Source organism: Arachis ipaensis, chromosome B3 (genome assembly GCF_059453495.1).
Source record: "Arachis ipaensis isolate K30076 ecotype BB chromosome B3, ASM5945349v1, whole genome shotgun sequence".
In the NCBI taxonomy this organism is placed as follows: domain Eukaryota; kingdom Viridiplantae; phylum Streptophyta; class Magnoliopsida; order Fabales; family Fabaceae; genus Arachis; species Arachis ipaensis.
The window spans coordinates 89,037,794-89,048,299 of record NC_142438.1 but is presented as its reverse complement, the minus strand read 5'-3'; positions in this window follow the sequence as shown (position 1 = coordinate 89,048,299).

Genomic DNA, 10,506 nt, shown 5'->3' with positions numbered 1-10,506 from the left:
TCTAGGGTTCACTACCAGACATGTCGAGTTTGGCTATATAATAGACAGATGAGACTCATCAACCATAGGGCAGGCATGCATCATATGCACTAGTATGTTTTGTTTGAGTATGCGATTGTTTTGGCTTGCCTATTTGCTTAACTGTAATTAACTGCTACCTGATCTAATTGTTGTATCAGTCTCCTTAGATATAGTCACTATATTTCTGATTTAGTAAAAACTTTAGGATTTAATGGGTTGTTAGAGTTTTGGAATACCTCTGGCTTTCCAGGACATTATTTATTATCTATATGGGCGCCTTTACCATATTGAGAACCTTCGGTTCTCATTCCACACATATTCTATTATTTTTAGTTGCAGGATGTGAGGCACCATGCTGAGCGTGCTAGAGACTCACTTGAAGCGAAGATCTACGAGTTTTGGGGACTTAATTGTGTATCTAGTTTATATATATGTATATATGTTCTCCACTTTGTATGTATTTGTATTTTGTCCTTCCTAGAGGTTGACTTGGAGAAATAGGATTTATATTTTGTCTTTTGGTAAACTTTTGGGTTATATATATGTATATATATATTCTGACCGGCCTTTGCTTCATAGGTCGAGTCTGGAGCTTGCTATATGTATTTTGTTGGAACTCTCTATATATTTGTATATATTTTGTCTCTTCTACCTTCCATTATTCCACTTTATATTCTTAACGTATTGAGTGCGATGTGGTTTTCTGTTTGTTTTGTCCAATTTTTCTTCAGGTCTCCTAGTTAAACTATTCTTCATATATATATATATATATATATATATATATATATATATATACGTATTTTACTTTTATAGTTCGTAATACTCCACCACCTCTGATTTACGAACTTAAGCGTAAAGCTTTGTATGGTAGGGTGTTACAAGGTGCATCACGCCCTACATCAGAAAAACAGAAAATCCAAGATAGGTGAGAACCCAAAGGTTCCTAGAAGCGTAATAGTTCCAAATAAAGACTACATAAAGAGACATGAACCCACTAGGCAATCCTAAATCTCTAACTTCACCAAAGTTCAAGCTTAGGATTTTAACTAATTCCAACGGGGTTAGGTCACTAAAATCTTGGTTCTGTAACTATCTCTAGTCTTAGTCGTTTCCAATGCGTCGTCATCACTCGTTAGTCATATTTATTCCCAATGTCACAATTTCTCAGTTCAGTATTCAGTGCAGCAGTAACAATCACAAAATAGTCAATGCAAGACAAACACAATCAAAGAGCAAGTACAACAAATATTACATTTAGTAATTAAATAGAAATATACAGTTAGGCAAACCAAAACGAATATACACACTCAAGAAATAGCAAACAAATACACATGATGCGTGCCTGTCCTACTGGTCGTGAGCTCACATGTTGGTTATACTGCCAAACTCGACACATCTAGTAGCTAACCCGGATATTGTCTTTCTGTCGAGCATCCCCAAGAGATAATTATCTCAAGCATGTATATATAAAATAGTCTCATAGGAGAGTGCCTATCCACCTTCTCTTGGAGGCTAGCTAATCCGGGGATTGCATGCCCGACCACACTTACGAATAGAAAGAATGTGGGCGGGACAAAATCACCATCCCCACATCTACACCGCAACATTGAGTAAGCAGGATAATACCACCATCCTTGCATCTACCAGGTGCAGGTGTCTTATCAATACGCAAGCAGCACAATACCAACGTTCTTGCCAATACAATTTTCATATTATATTCAGCTATAATTTCCAACTCATTCAATTTAATAAGTTATGATGTTCATTAACCTCAATTTTTTTTATCAATTTACTAATTTTTTTATTTCGTGAGCGGGATAGCGCCACCGTCTTCACCATGGGTGGAACGAACCACCATCCCAACCACATTTTCATTCGGTTAACCAAGTATTTATCCGAAAATTAATCAATTCAATTCATTAGAAATATCTCCACTCTTTTCAAAGCTTAAAAATTTGTTATCAGATGTCACATGTAGGTTACAGGGGTTACAAGCTTTTTATGAAGGCTAAACAGTCAAAAATAGCATTTTTGCATAAAACAGGTCGTGTGCAGATGCACAGATCAGCAAGCTTCCTAGAATGGTGTATACACACAACCCTGTGCATAGGCACAAGTTCATTTTTTTCGTCTTGTGCGCACTCACACATTAGAAAGTTTTTTTGTGTGCTGCAGAATCTCTTATTTTCAATTTTTGACACCGATTTTTAAACTTCTATAACTTTTGCTGCAAAATTCATTTTCCTCCCATTCTTCAACAATTTTAAAGTACACATCACCAAATTTAATTCAATGTAAGGTTCATTCAAATCCGAACTCTGAGCACCAAGTTATGTCCCGTCAAAGTTAGTCAAAATTCTAACTTTATCCAAAATTCTGCATAATCCAGTTCTTAACCATTTCTACCAAATCCTTATATCACTATAAAAAAAAGGCCTATAATCACGGTAAAAAATCGTGACCATAGCTAGTGAAAAGGGTGACCATAGATCTATAGTCACGGTTTTGGACCTATGGTCACGGTTTTTTACCGTGGCCTATTCCGCCATGGCCATAGGTCTATGGTCACAGTTTTTTTACCTATGGTCACGGTTTCTATGGTCACAGTTACAATTTTCAAATTCTGACACTTTACGCCACGGTTTTTAACTGTGACCATAGGGCAATCTATGGTCACGCAAAAAAATCGTGACCATAGCCATATCTATGGTCACGGTTTTGGCCGTGACCATAGCCTCTATGGTCACCCTTCCTTAAAACCGTGACCATAGCCTTATCTATGGTCACGGCAAAACCGTGACCATAGCTTCTATGGTCACCCCTCCTCAAAACCGTGACCATAGCCTTATCTATGGTCACAATTTTGGCCGTGACTATAAAGCCTATGGTCACCCCTCCTCAAAACCGTGACCATACCCTCTATGGTCACCCTTCCTTAAAACCGTAACCATAGCCTTATTTATGGTCACGGTTTTGGTCGTGACCATAACCTCTATGGTCACCCCTCCTCAAAACAATTACCATAGTCTTATCTATGGTCACAGTTTTGGCCGTGACCATAGAGTCTATGGTCACCCCTCCTTAAAACCGTGACCATAGCCATACCTATAGTCACGGTTTTGGCCGTGACCATAGCCTCTATGGTCACTCCTCCTCAAAACTGTGACTATAGCCATATCTATGGTCACGATTTTTTACCGTGACCATAGCCTATTTTGTTTTATGATATTTAATTTTATTTTTTAAAGCATAATCACATTCCAAAATGATGATAATCACAAAATAAATCTAAAAATAAAAAATGATAATCAACAATTAAGATAAATTGTGATTAAAGTAACTAACTAACATATCAATAAAATCAATAAAATTATACATAAATTAAGTTATAAGTAATAACATTTTTAGATCTATACTACTATATAGTATAAGTAATTCAGCTCCATGTGCATTGGGCTGGTCTTAGTCTAATATTATACAATGCGTGCGTGAGTGTGTTGATTGATGGTGTTAAGGTTGTCTACACATGCCAGCCTCTTCTTGTTAATTAGGCCTCAAAGTGGGAGCATGATCGCCACCATTGTAGCTTCTGAATCCAGACACCATTGCTGAGAGTTGGTACCAGACTCTGTCATGAAAAATACATCAGTAGTTGCACATGCAATAAAGTCCAAAGCAGCAAGCTGCATTAACATCAAACCTTCATTGTTAAGTATTAGTAATCATGCTTCAACTGAATTTGAAAATTATTAACATGAATATTTATTACCTGAGAAGAAAAATTCTTAAAAGGTTCAAGTTCGTTGGGAGCAACCGAGCAAGGAAATCTTCCTTTGTAATAGCATTGACATGAATTATTTATTGCAAAAGTATTTAACTCACTTGGGGTACATCTCCATTCTTCCTTTCAAAACTAAAGCTCAGTGATATGTTCAGCAACAATTCAACATACGACAACAAATTCATCTCAAATCATAATTTGCAACAACAAATTCAACTATGATAGTTTTCAAATCCCTAGTTTATCAAATTCAACAAATTCAACTATATTTTTTATCAATTTTTTTGAAAATGCTCTTGGTCTTACTTTAAATAATTACCTCTTTTAAAATCTCTAAACTCAAAACAGATTCTAAATATAAAACTAGTCACATTAACCATCTCTTAGCCACATAATTAATTATTAATCAAAACAGCAACTCGTAATCACTTTAATACATTCATAAACTAATAGTACAAGTAAAAGATTCAATTCAACATACAAGCAAGTCACAATAAGACAAACAGCACAATCACAAGGAAATAAAATAAGCAAACTTTTCAGAGTAATTCAGAACCACATCCAGCTTCAATCATAATTCAGAGTAATCACACTAACTAACTTTTCTCAAATATATTTCATTCAATAATTAACTAATCATATTTCAATTTAATGACAATTAAGCAACCTTACACTCCCACTTTTGTATCTAAGCCTAGAACTCTTCCAATATCACAATTCTAACTTCCATTTCATTAAACATATTTATTAGAATTAGTAGTATAGTTCTAAGAATTCGAAATCAATAATTCACAAAATTACACATACATATTCATAATAGTTCATCAACTTCCAACAGCATTTCAAGCATACCCTCATCATCATCAAATCACATAACCAACACAAATCATCATCCTCAAACATAACTACAAATCAATCTCATCATAATTTCATCACATTCAACCATATTCACAATCACCAATAATCTCAATTTCATCAATTTTCATCAATTAACCAAACAAGACATTTATGAATTATTTGCAATTACTCACTAAACTTCATTGGTATTCATTAATTAAAACAGTTAATTTTAAAATAAATCCCCTACCTCAAATAACCAGAACTCGAAGAATTCCTTAACCGCGACAAATTCCTTTTTCCTTTCTCACAACAGCAGTAGCCTCGAACAAAACCAGCAGCAGCCACAACAGTTCCAAAACCAATACGAGTTACAACAGCAATTTTGAAGCAAAGTAGCATAACTAAAATAAGAATATGTGACTATGATTAGAACAAGAACATGGCAAAGGAACAAGTTTGAACCAGAACAAGAATGAGTGTTACAGTTTTAGAAATGGAGGAATCGGAAGCAGAACAAGAAGGCTGATACTGTCTTCTGACTCTGATGACGGTGCACGACTCACCAGCGACCGTGGTAGCAACAGCGAGGACAGTGCCTCCTCTGGCTCGCACGGCTTTCTCTTCCTCTCTCCCTCGTGTCGTTCTCTTCTCCATGGTGGAATCCAACAGGGACGGCGGCGACACCAACTGCGACGAGTTGGCTGCGATGGAACCCTTGGCGGCAAGACGCGACGAATTTCAACGCACGACTCCTCTCCTCTCGGACGCGTCACAGCAACGACAACTCATCGGCGGCAGCGGCTTCCTCTGGTGAGCACGAATTGACGATGATGGAGGCTCTGCTCCCTCTCGGTGCTGCTCTGTCTCAACGTCTCTCTCTCTCCTCATTGCGAACAGTGGCGGCAACGACGTGGAGAATGGCGGTGAGTTGGGAGCGACGATGGCGCAGTGGCAGCACGACGGTGGTGGCGAGGCGGCTGGACAATGGCGGCAGCGTGGCTCTTCCTCTCTTTCGATCACAGTTCTCCTTCTCTGCTGCTGTGTTACGTTTGAATGGGATTAAAGGGAAAGGGGATGCGGCTGAGTGTGGTGAGGAGGGATTAGGGTTAGGGTTCTTCAATTTGGGAATTAGGTTTCTAATTCAATTTGAAAATTAAAGTTAAAAATTAGGGATTTTATAAAGGAATAAAAATAGATATGAATAGATATTTTAATAAAATTGGAGGGTAGAGTAATTTTAAAATTAAATATATTCTATCAAAAATATTTAAGAACATTATTTATTAACATATTACTAAATTTAATTAATTATTTTTAATTTAAATTATAAAATAAACATATTAATCACATTTTATAAAACATAGTTTATTATCAAAATATTAATTATTCAAATTAAATGATATAAATTTTTTTTCTATCACCGGAATTTTTTTTTACCAAAGATAGGAGACTCGAACCCGCAACCTCTTAATTGAGTATGGGGAGACTATGCCATTTGAGCTATAACTCATTGGCTATCACCGGAACTTTAATTTCAACAAATATAATCAATTTAATTATTCAAAAACATGGGATGTTACACCAACTCACGACAAAGAAAGCATTGATGGCCGAAGCAGAAAGACGAGCTTGCGACGGTGACAGAGCGAGACAAAGGACGACGAGCTGCGACAGCGACGACAAGGGCGACAATGGCGAGGCGGGATGGATGGCGGCAGCAGCGCGGCTCCTCCCTCTCTCATTTAATTAAAAGTATTTTATTTAATATTTTTATTTATAAAATTAAATTTAAAATGTTAATATTTAAATTAAATTATATAAAATTCGAATTAGTTTTCAATTATTAAAATTTTTAAATTTTAATTAATTTAAATTCAAATTATCAAAACTCAATTTAGCTACAAAAATATTCTTGAATAGTAATTAGGCTTAAGATTAGGTTAGAACTAAGGTCATCCTTTCGTAAAACTGTGACCATAGACCCTTTTAGGTCACCCTTCAAAACCGTGACCATAGACCCTTTAGGTCACTAAAGAACGAAACTCTCACGCGATCTAGAATTTTCACAAATAAATTTCCGTTGTAAGTATAGCTTCTAGACCGACAAGAATTCCTTTCTTACAAAAGTTTGGTTGTCACAAGTAACAAAACCCAATAAAATTTATAACCAAAGTATTGAAACCTCGGGTCGTCTTCTCAAGGAATTGCAGGGAGGTATGATTTATTATTGGTTATGTAAAAAGTTATGTTTTTGGGTTTTTTTAAATAAGAAACAAGTAAATTAAATGACAAGAAAAATAAATTAATAATTAGAAAAATCTCTTGGCAAGGTATGAGAAATTGAGGTCCTATCCTAGTTATCCTTATCAATTGTGATGAAAATTAGATTTTACTCCCACCTTGTTATCCTCTAACTATGAAGGTAAGTCAAGTGGATGAATCAATTTGATTCCTCTGGTCCTAGTCAATTCCTATGGAAAGACTAGAGTTATTGGAATACAAATCAACTAGCAAAGATAACAATCATCAAACACAAGGAGTTTGATAACTCAAGTGTCTCCAATTACTTAACCAAAGAAAAAAGAGAGAAAATCTACTTGAATAAAAATGCCTTCAAATGGGAAGCAATAGTAACATAAATAAAAGAAAGAAATCTTAATTATGAAATATCTCAAATTATATTAAATAGAACATTCAAATCTTAACATGGAAAAGTTTATAAGCCAATTTAGGAACATTAACAAGTAAAAGCATTGGAATAAATAAAAGTAGAAAATAAATTAAAGGAACTTTGAACCTGTGATTGTAGAAGCAATCCTAAAATAAGAGAAATCCTAATCCTAAATCCTAAGAGAGAGGAGAGAACCTCTCTCTCTCTAAAACTACATCTAAAACCTAAAATTATGTGAATATGAAAGTTGTATGAATTTTTCAATGATGAATGGATGCATTCCCCCACTTTATAGCCTCTAATTTGTGTTTTCTGGGCCGAGAACTGGGTCAGAAACAGCCCAAAAATCGCTGGGGCGAAATCTGCTACGCTGATTTTCGTCACTGCGACGCATCCGCGTGGAGCACGCGTTCGCGTCGCCTATCTGTACGGCCATGGTGCACGAAATTGTGATCTCAGGCAACGGCGCCAGAAACTCTGTACGCACGTCTTAATAAATCATTTTTCATTCACAACTTCGATACAACTAACCAGCAAGTGCACTAGGTCATCCAAGTAATAAATCTTACGTGAGTAAGGGTCGATCCCACGGAGATTGTCGGTATGAAGCAAGCTATGGTCATCTTGTAAATCTCAGTCAAGCGGATATAAAATAGTTATGGAGTTTTTGAAAATAAATAATAAAATAAGGATAGAAACACTTATGTATATCATTGGTGAGAATTTCAGATAAGTGTATAGAGATGCCTTTCGTTCCTCTGAACCTCTGCTTTCCTGCTGTCTTCATCCAATCAGTCTTACTCCTTTCCATGGCTGGCTGTATGTAAGGACATCACCGCTGACAATGGCTACTTTTAATCCTCTCTGGAAAATGGTTCGATGCGCTGTCACTGCATGGCTAATCGTCTGGAGGCATCACCCTTGCCAATGGCTGCATCCTATCCTCTTGTGAAAATGGTCCAAATGCACTGTCACAGCACGGCTAATCATCTGAGGTTCTCGATCATGCTGGAATAGGATTTACCCTCCTTTTGCGTCTGTCACTACGCCCAGCACTCGCGAGTTTGAAGTTCGTCACAGTCATTCAATCCCAGAGTCCTACTCGGAATACCACAGACAAGGTTTAGACTTTCCGGACTCTCATGAATGCCGCCATCAATCTAGCTTATACCACGAAGATTCTGATTAAAAGATCCAAGAGATACTCATTCAATCTAAGGTAGAACGGAAGTGGTTGTCAGGCACGCGTTCATAGGGAATGATGATGATTGTCACGTTCATCACATTCAGGTTGAAGTGCGAATGAATATCTTAGAAGCGGAATAAGTTGAATTGAATAGAAAAATAGTAGTACTTTGCATTAATCTTTGAGGAACAGCAGAGCTCCACACCTTAATCTATGGAGTGTAGAAACTCTACCGTTGAAAATACATAAGTGAAAGGTTCAGGCATGGCCGAATGGCCAGCCCCCAAAACGTGATCAAAGATGATTCGAAGATCATAAGATGTCTAATACAATAGTAAAAAGTCCTATTTATATTAAACTAGTTACTAGGGTTTACAAAAGTAAGTAATTGATGCATAAATCCACTTCCGGGGCCCACTTGGTGTGTGCTTGGACTGAGCTTGAATGTTACACGTGTAGAGGCTCTTTCTGGAGTTGAACGCCAGGTTGTAACGTATTTCTGGCGTTCAACTCTGGTTTGTGACTTGTTTCTGGCGTTTAACTCCAGACAGCAGCGTAGAACTGGTGTTTAACGCCCTTTTACGTCGTCTAAACTCAGCCAAAGTATGAACTATTATATATTTCTGGAAAGCCCTAGATGTCTACTTTCCAACGCAATTGGAAGCGCGCCATTTTGAGTTCTGTAGCTCCAGAAAATCCACTGAGTGCAGGGAGGTCAAAATCCAACAGCATCAGCAGTCCTTCTTCAACCTCTGAATCTGATTTTTGCTCAAGTCCCTCAATTTCCGCCAGAAAATACCTAAAATTACAGAAAAACACACAAACTCATAGTAAAGTCCAGAAATATGAATTTAACATAAAAACTAATGAAAACATCCCTAAAAGTAACTAGATTCTACTAAAAACATACTAAAAACAATGCCAAAAAGCGTATAAATTATCCGCTCATCACAACACCAAACTTAAATTGTTGCTTGTCCCCAAGCAACTGAAAATCAAATAGGATAAAAAGAAGAGGATATACTATAAATTCCAAACTATCAATGAAACATAGCTCCAATCAGATGAGCGGGACTTGTAGCTTTTTGCCTCTTGAATAGTTTTGGCATCTCACTTTATCCATTGAGGTTCAGAATGATTGGCATCTATAGGAACTCAGAGTTCAGATAGTGTTATTGATTCTCTTAGTTCAGTATGATGATTCTTAAACACAGCTATTTTATGAGTCTTGGCCGTGTCCCTAAGCACTTTGTTTTCCAGTATTACCACCGGATACATAAATGCCACAGACACATAACTGGGTGAACCTTTTCAGATTGTGACTCAACTTTGCTAGAGTCCCCAATTAGAGGTGTCCAGGGTTCTTAAGCACACTCTTCTTTTGCTTTGGACCTTGACTTTAACCGCTCAGTCTCAAGTTTTCACTTGACACCTTCACGCCACAAGCACATGGTTAGGGACAGCTTGGTTTAGCCGCTTAGGCCAGGATTGTATTCCTTTAGGCCCTCCTATCCACTGATGCTCAAAGCCTTGGGATCCTTTTTGTTACCCTTGCATTTTGGTTTTAAGGGTTATTGGCTTTTTGCTCTTGCCTCTTGGTTTTAAGAGCTTTTGGCTTTTTCTGCTTCCTTTTTCTCTTTTTTTTTTCTTTCTATTTTTTTCGCTATTTTTTTCTGCAAGCTTTGTTCTTTGCTGCTTTTTCTTGCTTCAAGAATCATTTTTATGATTTTTCAGATTATCAAATAATATGTCTCCTTATCATCATTCTTTCAAGAGCCAACATATTTAACATTCTTAAACAACAACTTCAAAAGACATATGCACTGTTCAAGCATTCATTCAGAAAACAAAAAGTATTGTCACCACATCAATATAATTAAACTAAGTTCAAGGATAAATTCGAAACTCATGTACTTCTTGTTCTTTTGAATTAAAACATTTTTCATTTAAGAGAGGTGATGGATTCATAGGACATTCATAACTTTAAGACATAGTTACTAAATACTA